The sequence below is a fragment of the Xiphophorus maculatus genome, chromosome 11 (assembly GCF_002775205.1).
Source record: "Xiphophorus maculatus strain JP 163 A chromosome 11, X_maculatus-5.0-male, whole genome shotgun sequence".
NCBI lineage: Eukaryota > Metazoa > Chordata > Actinopteri > Cyprinodontiformes > Poeciliidae > Xiphophorus > Xiphophorus maculatus.
Window position 1 is genome coordinate 5,325,463 of NC_036453.1, and position 17,368 is coordinate 5,342,830.

The 17,368-nt window shown below is 35.5% G+C and overlaps 1 protein-coding gene across 2 annotated transcripts in view; it reads right to left on the minus strand.

Moving 5' to 3' along the window:
• Nucleotides 1-17,368, minus strand: part of kctd16 (potassium channel tetramerization domain containing 16) — an 87,440-nt gene that overhangs the window by 54,293 nt on the left and 15,779 nt on the right. Inside the window, exon 2 of one of the 2 annotated variants that reach the window (XR_002753505.1) lies at nt 6,156-6,270. The exons of the other annotated variant lie outside the window; for it this stretch is intronic. The gene's annotated coding sequence lies outside the window, so the exon portion shown is untranslated. The remainder of the gene's footprint in view (nt 1-6,155; nt 6,271-17,368) is intronic. 2 annotated transcript variants of the gene reach the window in all.

Consider the following 17,368-nt stretch of genomic DNA (forward strand, 5'->3'; position numbering starts at 1 on the left):
ACCTAAGATGTTCAGTGGGCCCCAATGACCAGATTTAAAGACCATTGATTCAGATCATCAAAATAATGGATGAATGGATGGGTAGAGGTATGGAGGGATGGAACCAACATATTTCTATGTCATAAAAAAGGCACACCTGCAAGTGGAATGATTATTTTTGTAGTCATATTAGTATTAGCTTATTTTTGTTTGTCTTTGTCATGCCAGTTTTGACTCTTTAATCTGGTAAATGGTGATGCCACCAAATAAAAACAAATGCCGGTACAAAAATAATTTTTTTGAAGCTTGCAGATATTTTACATACAGATCAATGTATACTCCACTAAACAGAGCATGACATGAGCTTTTATAGATAATTATAATCATAACTTCAAAACCTTCAAAAAACAATGACTGAATACTATCAGTCAAGTAAAATGAAAGTCAACAAAACATGGGCGTATAATTGATGTTCTTAGAATTGTTAAAACACAGACTTTTGTTCTACTTCAGCAAAATGAATCATAACATTATTAGTCATTCAATGAGTTACTGAAGCTCTATATAGTTTTTACACTGCTGTGCTTATTTGGTACTAAAAATAGAAATAAATGTACAGAATGTGTGATGGTAAAGCCACTCACTCTGAGTGCATTCCTTTCAAAGGAGTGACTCCACATCCGCTTTCCAATTTATCAGTGCTGAGCAGTCTTCTTTATTTACTTAGGATGATACATGTGTTTAATTATCCTTCACTCTGTGCATGTGCTTATTTTGTCCCTTTGGGGAATGAATGTACTGTCTTCTTGTTTGGGTCAGCTCTGTACTTTATGTGTCATCGTCTAGTCCTCTATTCATTTACAGACTTCTGCTTAGAGGCAGCATCGAAGAATGCACTGAACTATCACAGTGGAATGCTTTGCATAATTTGCATCCGTGTCGATCAACATCAGGCTCTAAACCTCTGAAACTCGTAGCCACTAAAATCCCTCCCAGCAACTCTCCATGGCAACTTACTCCAGAAACTAAATTGGGCCTAAGACAGACTCAAATCTATCAACATCAGAGTGACATAAGATCCATAGGCGTAACACACTGAGCATTACAGAGAACCTTCAAAGGAATGTTTAGTTGTTCAGTGAAGAAAACCACTCAAAAAGGTACAGCAAAGATGTTGTGGAGCAAATTAAAACATCAAATTACATAAAGTGGGTTGTTATTAGTACTGTCAATCGATTAAAATATTAAATCAGATTAATCACACTCTAGAGCTTATGATTAATTGCTGTGCTTAACTTTGTAAGCTTAAAATACAAAAATGCACATTTTCAGAAAATGCTTAAGGAATATTTTACTGTTTCAAACGAAACATCTCAGTTTTCCAGGTTTTCATATTCAGGGAGACTTAAAAGAAGTCATTTTGTTGATTAGTAGCCCTAATCAGATAGAATGGATTAGAATGTCTACTGGACGTCCTCATGTTGAGGTGTTCCAGAAAACAGTCCGTCCTATCATGTGAATATATAGAGCCTCAACCAAAAACTACCCATCGATTCTTTGCGTTTATTCTGCTTATATGAGCTTGAGTCAAAGGGGCAACAGGTCCAGAAGGGAATCCCAGACATTGCTCTCTCCCCAGCAATATCCTCCAGCTCAATTTTTTGAATCTCAAGGCATTCCAAGGTCAGACAAGATATATATTTTCTCCAGCGAGTTCTGGATCTTCTCTTGGATCTCCTTGTCCCATTGGGAGGACGTGCTTGTCCTCCAAACAGAGGCAAATATTTGGCAACCTGACCAAATGCCCAAAACACCTCAACAGACTCCTTTTGTTGATGTGAAAATAGAGTGACTCTACTGTTAATTACCCTAAAAAACATGGGGTAATTAATATAGCAAACACCACTGTGGTACAAGCTGTCAGTTTGAGTTTTTGTCAAGGAATGAGAAGAAACCCTTGTATGATTAACTTTATGTGTAGTACACTTTTAAGATGCAGAAAGTACATCTCTTGCCACTTATTGAAGCACATTTTGTAGGTTAAGTTTCTCAAAGCATCATTCCCTGTTAACACAAGACATTCTCAGAAAAGACAGCAAAGAAATGTTGTACAAGTTCATTTATTTACAGTCTAATATAAAAATCAGACTGTAAGTTCAGAGCAAACAGTTTAAAATTGTAGTATATATCAAATTAAAGTTCAAAGCATCAGACTGTCTTTTATGTCTGTCTCTGAAGATTCATAGTTCAGAGTTTGTGATGTAAAGTTGAACTAAAAATATTTGTGAGTCATCCTTGTAAAATATGTAAGTTACTGCTCATAGTCTGCAGGATGCAAACTCTTTGATTAAAATATCTATTATGTGAAATTCACCCTTACCTTCTTAACATATTGTAATTTTGTTTAACCTTCTCCATGACCACACTGACACTCATCCAAGTGGCATTTATAAAACAATTTCCTTGACCTGTAGGTTTATCTCAAAGGTTAGATGGATGGCTGTAAGTGCTGTGCTCTTGAGTGCAACCCAGAGCTTGTGATTGTTTCGGCTGAAGCTGCTCAGGAGTGATTTGTTGTTCGGAAAACCTCCCCCAGGTGGTGACATGAATATAAATCGTGTTTCTTTAAAGAGCATGCTTGAGGAGGAAAATTAAGATAAATTTACTGGACAAATGCCGGCTACTGATTGTAGAAGGGTTCCAACCGCACTTCTGGAGAGAGAATTTATCCCCAGGCACCAAATCTATTAGTAATATTTTCCTTTAAAAAACAAGATTCACAGACCTTTTGTCACTACGTGTTTATCTTTTACTCTAATTAATTAACAATATGCCGCTGTAAAATTGCCTGAATTTAGAGAACTATAATACCTACAAAGTTGAGGGAATATTCTAGTGTTTTCAAAGACATAAGTAAGTCTCTTTCAGATGTCTGCATTCTCTTTACAGTAGGCAAGTTTTTAAAAAATACACATTTTTGGCTCTTTTTAGATGCTTTGTTGTACAAGATTTGCTGTTTATTTAAATATCTGTGTTTTCCAAAGCTGTGGGGCTTGATAACGTTAACAGGCCAAATATTTTCACTGTTTACATAACCACTTTCTTATAAAGTGCACATATCATGATTTATCTTTTCCTTTGCAGTTATGTTCAGGCAAGTGGCTCTCAAAGGTTATATTCATTCTGAGGTCCGAAGTTAGAAAATATATAAAACAGGTGAAAGAAGTTGAGCAAAAGATTGACGGCCTTACACGAAGAACACCAACCTCAGATTGTGAACACCACAATCTGCCTGTATTTAAGCTTCATATCAAGATTTCATCTTGATTAAAAAAATGCCTAAATTGATCGATCAACTATTGTTAAGAAATAAACTAAAACATCTCTCTTGCAGTTTCACCTTGCCACATGCTCAGGTCTTAGAAATGTATGGGACTGCTAAAATCACTTATTGATGCAGAAAGCTGCACCAAAATACTGTAGTTTGTCTGTAAGCAGGAAAGCATTTTGTCAAGCTGAAAGATATAGTCACAGTACAAAGGAGTACATCCTCTTTCGATTATTCTGTTTTACCAATCAGAGATAATAAATCACTTAGTTCTTAGCAGTACTTAAATTTTAGTAAAGATAAACTTTAGGTAAAAGAAACAAAACAACATAGAGCATGTTACACCATATTATTTTAAATAAACAAAGACAGAATAGTTGCCAGTCTGTTCACAGGTTGGTAGGTTACAAAGTAATGACACTGCTGATTAAAATGTTAATTTAAAACCTTTTGAAGGTAAATGAATGCACTATTGACTTTATTCTTTCGAAAAGGTTTTCCTCTAACACACATTTTTTATTTATTAACATTGTGCTCTGAACATCTCATAGTTGTATGGAGCTGAAATATAAAGTAGTACTGAAGCCTTCAATAAAAATAGTTAATAATCTAAAATAGCAGATTGTTCAGTTTGCTGTTGGGGAACAAAAAAAAACACAAGCTTTTTCCTGCAAAGGTTCGTACAGTATGAATTTGCTGTTGTGGAGCACAAGAGCCAGACTTCTCTGAATGGCAGACTTGCATGTTAGCACATTTATTCTAAGCACTGTGGCTGTATTAATATGTCTCTGTTTATGTCACTGTACAGAAACTATTTTTGAAGTGAAATCTCTTTATCGTTCAAAATGCAAGATGGTCTGGTAAATGAACATTTGCTCTCTGTATCAAAACGTCCGTTTGATCACTGTGGCACTCCATCCGGCCGGCCCCCGTGACCCTGCACAGATAAGCAGGTATAGCTAATAGCTGGATGGATCCTCCCTTCTCTTACGCAGTACTTTTGTGTATTAGGTATCTACATAAGCTCCTGGGTATGAGTGTGTGTGTGTGTGTGTGTGTATGTGTGTAAGATTGTTTGTCCTGTGTGCCTCTCTGTTGCCCTTGGATGGACTGGCGACCTGCCCACTGTGTAACCTGCCTCTCTCCCCATGGCCGCCAAAGAGAGACACCAGCCCCTCTGCAAGGATGAGCTGGAATAGACAGTGATGGATGGATGGTTGGTCTCTAAATAAGGAGACACTTATTGATTAAACGTCTTATAGATGATTTCAGGACATTGTTACAACGAATTGCCCATAAATTATGACTGATGGTTGTAATCTTATGATAACATAACTAGGTGACCTTTGGCTCTCAGCCACCAGATATTTCCAAAACAGATTGCTTAATCGAAGGATTTTGCACATCTGTCAACATTGAGGGTAAACAAAAAGTGGCCATAGCAATCTAAGATCTATACCAGAAGTTATTATTTTTATTAATGCCATTTTGTGCTGTCTTCTCTTTACTCCACAAATATATTACTAAACTCTACAAATAATTTATTATGTCTTTATGTGAGAAAAACACACAAAGCAGATCCCATTATATAACTATTTGTTTCTTCAAGTTTGTGGCAGACTCTTCATGTGCACAAGTACAAAAGAAATAAAACCCTAAAGTCATAATGGGGTCGACTGTCATTTTACTACAAGTAGCATAAAAAAATGAACTATGGCAGGGTAGGTTTTTTTATTTATTAGGTCTTGATTATTCTTTTTTATAGGAAGGATGAAAAAAATATATGATTGTACAAAGATATGACATAAAAAGAATGTGTAGTTGTTCAAATACTGACTACACAGCTATGCTCAGGTGTTGGTTTTTTTTTTGTTTTTTTGTTTTTTCCATGTCTGTCCTCTTTCTATTAGTGGGGCATCTGTTCCCAGAGGAGCTCAGCTTTGAAATCAGTTCATACACTGATACAGCTGCAGATTTTTTGGAAACAAATATTTAGTACTTTAGAGAGGAAGATTTGTGCCTGAAAAGGTTCGGAGGGTAGTGGTAGTCTTTTTGTTTTTTCTTGAAGACAGTTAAAATAACTGATTTATGTTAATTGTTAAGAATAGGAAACTAAATGAGAGGAAGTGAAAGGAAAGGAAGAGAGAAAAGTGGACAAAATAACATAAAGCACAAACTCAAAATCCAACTGACAGAGTGTATGTTTGTCAAAGTTTGAGAGGCTGCTGCCACTCTTTCCAGAATCACAGTGACACTTAGACAGGCAGCAATTTGAGAGATGACCTTAGCTTAAATCCTCCTTCTCTGGGTGTTGCTAAAACATCTTAATTCACTTCAATAAAAATGGCTTTATAGTAGCACTGAAAACGTTGGTCATTCTTTATAATCCTGGTATACATTGTTGAAAAACCTGCATGTGATCCCATGGACTTTTTTGTGATGAACCAACTGTAAAGTAATCATGAATTGTCAAGGTTTTATTAAAAATCTAAAAAAATGTGGAGCTGCATTTTTCTGCAGTTGTGATTTGTTGTTAACTTATGTGTAAGTTCATTTGCATTTGAATGGCAGTGACCTTTGGATTTATGTATACAAACCCATTTGCATAGATGTCCCAAAGTGAAATTAAATTTTTTGTGCTACATGGTTTTATTATGTGATTGTTTATTTTTATTACTGCTTACAACAGATGGTGATATACATTGTTTTGATTTAGTTTTTAATACAGTTAAGTTAAGAACAGTTTTTACATTTGTGAAAATCTTCTACAATAATTGTTTACTTATTCTCTTTTAAAGAAATATAGAAAATACATAGTCAGTCATAAAATGTATCTATTTAGACTTACTGCTTTAGCCTTCTTGGATAAAGTTGCACTTCTTCTATTGGATGCTTCAATTCAATATCCTCTCCTTGTTCAATATCTTCCTTTTCTTCTAACTTCCCTTACAGAGCAACCTTCCCTGCAGAGATTTGATCAAACAAAACTGCAGGTCAAAACACTGTAATTTATTAATGGAAACAGTGCAGTCTTTCCTGAACTAATAAATGATGAGCATCCTGGAATGACATAAACGATGCATTTAGACTGTTTGGTGAAACGTTTTGCGGAACTGAAAAATACCAACCATTATGTCAATCTTAACACTGATATTTTTTGTTTCTTTAAAAAATGATTATTATTTAGCCAACAATAAGTGCAGTTTGTGAGAGAACCACTCATTATCTCTGCTGTTTAAATGGTTTAAAGTCATCGTCTAAAAAAACAGCACCTCTACCGACACATGATTTATAAACTCCCAGCTGGAAACCCAGCTGTTAAACTTCTGCAGTAGATTTTTTTTAACACATTAACATCAGTCTAAGCCTAGGAATTGGACAGCTACGAACCTGCACCCACTTTGATTTTGCAACACTTTGATGTCTGTAGCAGATGTTGCCTATTCTTATCTCATCTGTCAGGAAGCCGTTTTTATTGGTGTTTGTCAGCTTCAAAAGTCTCTTCTGTGAAATGTGCCGACAAAAAAGATTTACAGAACAGCTGGGGAAGTGGTGGACCACAGGCAAGCATCTGTACTGTGTTCACCAGACCAACCAGCAAGTTAAAGTTTCATTTGTGCATGAATTTTATGATTTAGTAATATTGTTTATGAACTGGACCATTTTTTAAATGAGGTCCAACAGAGTAAAGTGGGATGATACATAAAATTAAGTTTAAATGCATTAAGTTTGTGGCTGAAATGAGACAAAATGACCAAAGGTTTAAGGTGCAGTTTATTTTCAGTGTATGTCTAAAACATTTTAATACAGTTTCACAGTTTTTATTGGACAAGTTGTAAACTTGAGGGTTTAAAGTAAAGCAGTTGGTTTTATGTTGTTTTATTTTAAACAAGGCAGTATTTCTGATAATGTGAATAAAACACACTCTCAGCAAAGATGGAAGTATTGCACTAAGCTGTCATGATGCAAAGACAAAACACTAAGCAGATGCTGAAACTGCCACTGTTCATCATCAGAGATAAATACATGGTATTTAGAAAAACTAATCTCTTAACTCCTTTTCTTACAGTGTGATAACTAACTGTCTAAGCCACCTGGGACCTTATTTCCTGAGATCCAAGATGAACATTTATGAAATAAGGATGGCACCTCAGTGAATATTTTATTTTTCACTGCATGCTATGAAGCTAGAAGTCCCCAGAGCACACTGAGACACATAGAAATGGAATTCAATAGTGAATTAAATTTGGAATCAGACATGTCCTGAAGCCATCAGCACCAGAATTGTAATATACAAAAAGGCACCAAGTACGTTTCAGCCCAAACAATCAAAACCTCAAAGACCTCAACCCTGGAAATTACTGTGAAAAATCGTTTTCAGGCAGACCTCAAAGCAGCGTCTCTCTGAAAGGTTCAGCACCAAACCGTTTTCTTTGTATTTTTCTTGCACAGCCATAAATTGAAGACTTGTTTCAGTAAGATTAAACGATTTCTCTTTCATCTTGCCTTTCCATGATGTCCCGCCAGGTTTTGAATCATGTGGTGCATCATCTAAGTGTCACAAAATAAACTTTAGATTTCAAAGATGCCTTCATGGGCAGTGGATGGTGTGTTAGATAAAGCAGTCGGTTTAAACATTAAAGAGCTTCCCTTTCTTATATAAACCTGATGCTTTCTAAAAAGATTGGAGAAAAAGTTCAGAAAGGTTATGCCAGTCTTCTTACCATTTACTAAAAATTGTCCATGTTTCCCTTCACTGCTACAAACCAGACAATTTTTCATAATAATAATAATAATAATAATAATAATAATAATAATAATAATAATAATAACTACATATAATTTCATCCAATGTGTCAATTTACTATCTACATATTTCAAAATTAAATTTCATTAAGTTGTGAATGCTTTTAAAAATAAAAATCTAATTAATTAATAATTTAACTACTTTATATTTACTGAAGTTAAAGTCAATCAGGAACAAACTTGCTCTTTGAATTTGCCTTATCAAAAAGATTCAAACATCAACTTTATCAATGTTTAACTCTTAAACATTACAGTCTGAAATCTCATTAAATGATGACTATCCACATTTTTTATGCTTACAGGGAAATAATTCTTAGTTCCCCTTTTAGGTTTACCTGAACAAATCCAATTACATCTGTTGTCAGATAAACATCCTGAAACTATTCCATGAAACACAGCAGCTTATACGTCTCATACTGGAGATGTAGGTGACCAGTATTGGATAAAAATACAAAGTGTAGAGTATGAAGAACCTTCCCAGTGGTGTACTACATTGATTTAAAGGTTGTGCTGTGTGTCAAAAACTGTGCATTTTGTGTCTGTTTCATGTGAATTTCATTCTATTTGTGTTTTAGCAATCTTTAAGTGCGGCATTGCGCTGTTTGATGGATTTTTAAGAACATGCACACCATTACTGCTGCCATCACGAACTGAGGGGAGCCTCTGAAGGCTCTGCCAACCAATATCTTCCCTGTCAGACCGCTGCTTTATCTGATGATCCAGGAGCAAGTGAAGCAGTGCTGAAAGTCAGCCCACTGAGTAGAAATATCACTTGATAATAACGGATCAGACCCCCTATTCTATCAGACATGACCTTACAATTTATGGTGCAGAAAATGCATGGGATGCACCTGAGAAACGTCCTAGTCAGACAAAGATTATAGCCTTACTTTGCTGTCAGCTATAAAAGCAAATGAAGGGGTAGGAGTGGATGTGTAATTCTTCCTGCCACAGTTGAGGTGCCTTTGAGAAATACTGAAGCTAAATAGTAATTGTCCTAATGGAGTTGTTTAGATGCAAACAGCAGAAGATTGTTTACTCCCAAGAGGCCATATGAGAAGCAATCCAGAAAAAAACATTATCTCAGCAGAAACAGGATAAGATACCATGGAGCAAACACATGAATTTATATTATCTAAACAAATGCCATCATCTATCCTATCACGTAGTTTCAACAGCTTGGGGGTCAATGTAATTTGGTAACTGAATGATACTAACATACATAAAACATTAGATGACTGTAACTAAAATGTGGGAAAAGTTCTGATTAAATGCATGTGTCACAGCATATGTGAATAAACAGGTTATTGTGTAAAACTAAAGTGAACTACTTCCTGACAAATATGAAGTCTTGATGAAGGAATCATGTGCTGTACTTTTTAAATTAACAAATTAAAAAGAGAGAAATGATTGCAAAATGTTGGTTCCACCCTCCCTCCGCCTCGCGTCCTGTGCCACAGTCTGGTTTGGAAACAAAAGTCGCCTCTCCTCAGCCTAATCTTTCAGTCAGACAGTTCTGCTATAACAGCACCAACTGTGTGCTGCACTGCACTCTTACTGTGGAGGATGTTTGGACTTTCCTGTCTGAAGAAGCAAAATGTGAGAAAAGTCAGGTGTCACACATTCGTACAAGCAGCGTCCAAGTAATGGTTTTTTAACTAACCCAAGTCATAAACCTAAAAGAAAAAAAACCCTTTCCCTTCCTAAAATTTTGTTCAGTATGAATTATCATATTTACAGATGGGTACAGCAGCATAATTCATTTCCGACATGATAGTTTTTTATGATTTACTTTAATATTTGGATCATCAAGGTCATAAAAACTCCAAGACATCTGAGAAGGAATGTTCACCAACATTATGAAACTGTCTGGAATATAGAGAGCTGAAACCAATCCTCTACCTACATGAGAACCTGCAGCCACTCCATCAGTCTGAGAGCTGCTCTCAACTAAATTCAGAAACCAACTCATCACATCTAGGCGCACCTAGTCTCCCCAAAATGAAGTCGTTGTGGCTCACATTCATCACACCCTAACAAAGTTGATCACAAGAAGTCCTCCGTTCAATGTGAATGCACAAAGTCATCACTTCAGCTGACTGGTAGCTGCATGAAATATATGAGAAGCATCCATTCATATTAGCATCCCACCCACTGATATGACATCCCTCACTTTTTTTACTACACCACTGGATTCCTGACTTTCCTTAGAGTGCATGTATAGTAGGGAAGTGTATTCAAATTTATTACTTCAAAATTTAGAATTAGTCATCCTTTAATTGATACTTATGACATTTTCATCAAATACAAATGAACTCCCACATGATTGCAATGATCAACAGATGCGCTCAGAATACTACATAAGGAACAAATGTAGAAGGAGCAAAACATAACCGAAGCAGTCTGCTTTCACTTAATGTGACATAAAATGAAGAGATACATTAAAAGCATTTAAATAGCATTTGGAAAAGCGCAAATGAGACAGTCACGCAAGAGGAGCAATTCAGATGCTCAAAATCCAAATGAACAAAAAAATGCATTTCATAATGACTTGCAAAAATAAAAATAAAACAAGCCGGGATGTATGATAGAAGAATTTTAATGGATAGACTAACAGAACGTTTTGCATAACTGTGAAATAGAAGGAAAATATGCACAGATAGATATATGGTTTTAATGTATTTACAAATATAAGTAAGAAACATTTGACATTTATCCCAAGTTATTCTACTGATTCTAAATAAATTTGAGCTCCCTTTAAAGGCCATCTGATTATCATATAGAGACCATCTATGTGTGAAAGCCTCATAAGTTTGTTGGAGAATATTAGTGAACAAATAGTATTATGAAAGTCAAGAAACACACCAGATACACCGGACAGATTTAGAATAAAGTTGTGGGGAATCTTAAACCAGGAAAGTAGCTGTTCTTGTCAGATAGGAGCAAAACTGAACCTTTGTTACCTAAAGAGAGTGCAAATTCGTGTTGTGGAAAGATAACGTTGCACATCACTGTGAACATGCTGTGAAACATGGGTTTGGTTGAATCATGCTGCAGAAATCTTTTTTTTAGGCAACTAGTGGGAAGCTTATCAGATTAGGAAGATGGATAGAGTGAACTGGAAATGCAAATTGAAAAGGAGAGCATTGATAAGTTGTGTCTACATTGCTTCTTATACACAAAATGTATCTTCGGTTTATAATCATTTTTATCAAGACTGTTTTCTGTTTTCAGCTTTTACAGTATTTCAGTCCATCACATATTTATTCTTTTATCGATTTACATACAAGGATGCATAGAAATATAAATACTTGAAAACAACTGACATTTTAAACTAAAGGAAAGAAGAATAAAAATGAAATGTAGAGAGTTAGATATTCTTGTTTAAATCATGTATTTGGCCTTGTTATGCCAAGACAAGCATATCCAGAGGAGGACAAAGTAAAGTTATACAGTACCTTTTTATATGTGTGTTTTGTTCACATATTTCTGAAATCAGAAACTTATTATTATCAATACACAATAGTAAGTTAAAAGGTCAATTCAGCCAATAATAAACATAAGACAAGAAATGTTATTTTAAACATTAAAATAAGTTTCTAAACTATTTGAAACTTGGTACTGACTTTGTCTGAAAGTGTGTTCTTTCAGACAAACTTTTCATCATTCCTATGAAACAAATTCAACCCCATTGTCAAAAAGCACATAGTCAGTTACTAGACTACATGCCAGTGCAAGAAAATTGGACACCATATCCAAGCTTCACCCTGGAGTCAAAAACCCATCTACTGTAAATTTCAGTTTATTTTTTACATTAGATTCACAACAAAAACTCAAGTGAAAATATCATTTTAATAGACATTGGTCTGTAAATTCATCAAACTTTCTTGTCAGCACTAACATCGTGGTTTTGATGAAGACTATATAAAGTTAATTCTAAATTACATCTTGTGAGAGTGTTGCATCATAATTTGATAGTTTGTACATTATTGTAGGTTTTACATTAGGCAGGTTTGAACATTGTGAACTTCAAGCTCTTCAATCTACCTGTAAAACATTGAAAATAACCTGCTCATACAGTACAACTTAAAGTGATTGATGTAATTCATCCTTCTGTGTTGCATGATTTTGTGAAGGGACTCAGTCATGAAGGGTACCCGGTATGATTGCAATAACAAGCCTGTATATTTTACTGGGTGTCTAGTTTTGCCTTTCTAAGACAGATTGAGTAGATTTCTGACCAAGATAAGAAGCCCAAAGAAGATTTACTGGTCTTTTGCATTACAAGAATGCCATAGCTATCAAGGTATTCTGAGCACGTAAACCTAATAGAAGACCCTGAGGCGGACTCCAAACATGATGAAAGGATTAAATGTTTCATCTGGCCTGGAAACACCACAGAATCTGCCAAAAAATCGCTCGAGGATTTGAGTTTGACAAAAGGGCATCAAGAATAGAGGTTTGTTTTAGCTGGACTACATACGTAGATAAATCATTTTTTTTAATTTAATTAATTTCTTGGATTATCTTGTTCAATCCTGCAAGAAAATCTAAACTATTTGAAACTTGGTAGTGATCAGGAAGTTGTTGGAGGTTCTGTGCGAGAAGCAGCAGGCAGTAACTGAAGGTCAGACAGGCTCTAAAGAAATTACCATTAAGGGAGCAATATTAATTTGGATTTTTCTCTTTTTTTATTTTTTACCTTATTATAAGGAGACTTACTTAGCATTATAAGATCTGAAATTACTTTTTTATCTCTAATTATAAGTTTAAAATGCTGACAACCAACTAAAACTCATAGGTTTTAGTTATTTATGCTGTAATTCAGTATTTTTAGACTTTAACATTATTATTAGTTTGTATTATTTGACATGTTTTGTCCAGAATGTTCTTAGATGACCACATTTTGTTGATTAGATCCAATAGCTTTAATTTAGGAGTGGCAGATGGCCAAAAAATCCCTCCTTTATGCCAGAGTGTACCTCGACAGTGAGCGAGAAGGTGACTGGAAAACAAAAGAAAAGAATGAAAATACTTTGACTGTGACTGATTTAGTCCTGGGGCATTTGGAAAGAAAAGAAAAGAGAAACTCAGATGAATACAAAGCTTCGAAATCAAACGCCCTCACAAAAAACTATAGCCAAATAACAGCTAAACCAGACTCTTGCAGGACAAAGAATGGTCAAGTGAGGCAAAAATTGAGAGAGAGGGAAAGTCAGGAAGAGATAAAAGAGTGAGCAGTAAAGACACAAACTAATTTCAGCTGACAGTCAAGGACACAGTGACAGGAAACGGGAAGGTAGAAAAGGATTGTTAAGAGATTTAACTATATTACCAGAAAATCTCAGCAGTGTAAACCCAGTAAAAGAAACGGCAATAAAAAATCTAGCATGTTATAAGCTTTGCTCCTTGAAATGTATTGTCTGACTCAGTAAACCACCAGCCAGGTATTTTTCATGGAAAACAAAGGCTTGGGCTCTTATTATAATGCTTTTGTGCTTCAAACGCTCCAGAGGAAACTATCTGATCGGCTCATCTGGCTGAGAATCAAATGCTTAAAGCAGCAGATACAGAACAGAAAGGTGTGACCCTGAAAGAAAAAAAAAAAAAACAAATGGAAACAAAAAATTGCTTTTGGCAATTTTTTTATTCAACGCCCACTTATACATTTCAGCCCAAAAAAACTAGCAGTGTGCTATGACTCAATCTGGGTATATGGTGATATTTTTGTAGAGCTGTTTGTCGGCTTTAAGGATGGTAAAAGCAAACTGCACATGGTTCATTCAGTGTTCAGACTCCATTCTCTGAATATGGTCAGGTATCAAATGGAAATGTTTTTAAAAAGCAGCAAAGGTACAAATAAAAACTTAATTTAAAGTAATATCAGAATATTTGACTGCAAAAAAAAAAAAGAATTTTGTACAGGAATATTCACGCATTATATTTTAGGGAAGCAAATTGTTTATCTTGTTCACTCTTACCATTACTCCTTTATTTCTGATCTAATGTTCTTTGACCTCTTCTGCTACATAAATATGTAAGATCATGTTAAACTTACTTAATATTGGACTGTTCATTATTAAGATTCTTTAAGGTAGCTAACAATAATAATAACAACACAAAAGTAGTACAAACACAAAATAAAAATTAAATAACCTTTAGTCATCTAGAGGACCAAAGGATTTGTATTCTAAATTGATTTTATTTATGAAGGAATCTGCATCTGAGAAACATCTTGAATATTTATTGAGTCTTTGGTTGACTAACCCCCACTTGCTTTTGCTTTGTCTATTTTAAACCAATTTTTTTTCACTTTGTTTGTTTGTGCAATCTGGCACATCTCTCCAATTGTAAAATTGTCTGCTGAAGAAATAAAAAACAAAGCTGGGCCATTAGTGCAACCAAGCGTGACTGAGAGGCGAGGCTGGGTGAAGTTACGAGAAGGAACTGGGGGAAGAGTGATCTCTGAGAGGGCTGTTTCTTCTTGGGTGTTGCATGAAAACATCAGAATTAAATCTGAAAAGGCCACCGGTCCAGCGCTCACAGGAGCACACAAAAAGCACAAAGAGTGAACCAGGTTGAATGAGATTTGCTCTTCATTGAGGAGGAGTCATTATTCTCTGTCACAGTTACATTACAGCTCTAATCCCACCATTTTACCAGTGATGAGAGATTTTTAGTGATTACAGGGGATCACTGTATCTAAATGTCAGCCAGTAATGATTTTAATTTGCTAAACAAGTTTCTGATCCGATGGATGTGCGTAAATGCTTTGCTCCATTTGCCTGTTTCCCACCCCAGCAGACCCGAGTATGTTCACAGCCAAATGAGCATTACCACGCTCCAGAGATCAGATCTAGACTTTCAATCTATGGTATGGCTGGAGTTTACAGAATCGACTGTTGGTCTGTGCTGGTGTGTTGATTTAGGAGGACATGTGCTGTTTACTAATCCTTCTAAAGCTTCAGCCAGGTTAATCTTGCAGTAAACAATGTGTCTCTAAGCTGGACTGCAGTCTGATCTTATCTGTATAATGTGTGCGAGTGTGTACCTGTGTGCATTTGTGTTATCAGATGTTTACACCCTGATAAACTCGCTGTTGTCCTGCAAAACAAATTTACAAACAGCAGACCATAATCACACATGGTCACAGCTGGCGAATCATTATCCACACTCTGCAAATAATATTGTGGATGCTTTGGGGATCATCGCAGAAGTGGTATGGATGCATTAGGTCAAACTTTGCAACCCATTATTTTCGCCAACAGCCATGGCGTCTTTTGGGCTGCCACAGATGATGCAGTCCTCTGTGAGCATCACTCAATAATTTATTTCAGCGTGAATAATAAACAGCGGCGCAGGCTTGGTGTGATACTGAAATCTTTTGTTTGATTGTTTTGGTATTGTTCGTTTTTGCTGTTGAGACAGAAAATAAAGAAAATCTTAAACTCTTAAAATCCACCAAATGTTAACCAAGCAAAGCCACAACTAAAGTGAGTGAGTTTTTTATGAGTTATCTTTGGAGTGGCCCATTTATTAAAAAAACCCAATAAAAACAGTTAAATAATAGCTTTCTTTGATCAAACCAGTAGTGTAATGTAGCTCTATTCATGGCAACATTGCAATGATTCTACCAAAATTATTTCATCTCATTCTACTCTATATGCAGGCTTTCTGACAGAGATCTACTTGATGTTTTCCAAGTTAAATGTTTAAAATGGCTTACAGGACTGGAAGAAGTGGCTTTATTTTCTGACAAATTCAGCTACAAATGATTTTGCCACTTGGGGTCAATCAATTCTGTGTACCTGAAAGTGATTGACCCTGTCATGTATGGCTGTATATTTTACAAAGATTGGCTCTTTCTTCACATGAAAGCATTTTGTTTAACTTTGGCTGTGATTAGTTGATTGGTTGACTGACTAATCTACTGTATAGGTTACTGCACTTAGGGTGTAGATGATCTTTGTCACAACATTTTGTTTAATGTCATGTCTAAAGTGAGTTAATATGTCAAACTACTACTATATGTCTTTGGATTTTTGTAAATTTTTGCAATTATATAGGGTGTGGTTGCTCTCGACTTATTTAATAATCAAATTCCACTAAAACTCCACTCTGCACTCTAAGGTGGGCATTAAACTACGGAACATGTATACTTCAGCCAGGTGCATTCAAAGCTTTCTAGAGACCAGAGAACTGAACTCACTGGTTCAGGTGAGAGCTTTGATTTGTAAATCCAGCTTTGTCTTTAAAGCCGCTTGAGATGAAAGCCAAGGAAACATACTGAAGCCGACATTGTAGGCCATCAGGGGCGCTTCTGGCCCAGCTCAATATGGGTCATTGTGTGGGTAACATTTTGTGTCTTTTGTAATGAATCCTGGGGCATTAATCAAAATCAACCCTGCTTCGCATAAATCAACAGAGGGGACACAACCGAACAGTGAAGTGTGTTCAAGTGAGCAGTGTGAATTATAATCATCCCTCTAATGAGAACCATTTTTCATCTGTGAGCTGTTTGTGTAAGGCAACCTCTATGTGTACATTTGGATAAGAGGGGGGTTATGCATGCATGGTGTGAACATAAGCCCATCATATATGAGAGTATTTTTAATGAACAGTGTGCTTCACAGTTACTTAGGGTTGAAGAAGCAATAATAGAATGTTCTTGCAAGCAGCTGAGTAGACTAAGATGACTCGGAGGGATTACTAATGAGACACAGAATTAAAATTTAGAGTTATGACTTCTCCTGTCTCATAACTTTAAAGTATTGTCACCTTATAAGTGAATTGCTGTTTTAATACTACAGAGCTCTTAATATTAATCCTTAATTTATGCAATTTACAGGCAGTAAACTTTTAAATGGTAATAATTGACAGTTTAACTTTTTTTGTGAAAACTGCTAATTTTCTTTGTACATTTCATAAAAGAACCAGTGTTTTTGGACAATCTGTGATCAATGCAGAATCATTCAGCATATGTTTATAATGTGGTTTTCCTGCTTCTCTCAGTCTAAGTTATCCTGAACCCTAAACAGCACCAAAATATTTCTCCTTTTGTTTTTAGCAAAAAGAAAAGTAGAGATATAAATAAATCTAAAATGGTGCTATGAATAGTTACTTTCCAGTGATACGGTTCTAATTATACATTCATTTTCAAATTCAGTCCGGAGGCTTTTAAAAAACAATTAAACAATTTAACAATTAAACAATTCATAATTGATGTAGAAACTTGACTCAGATACCAACTTTCAC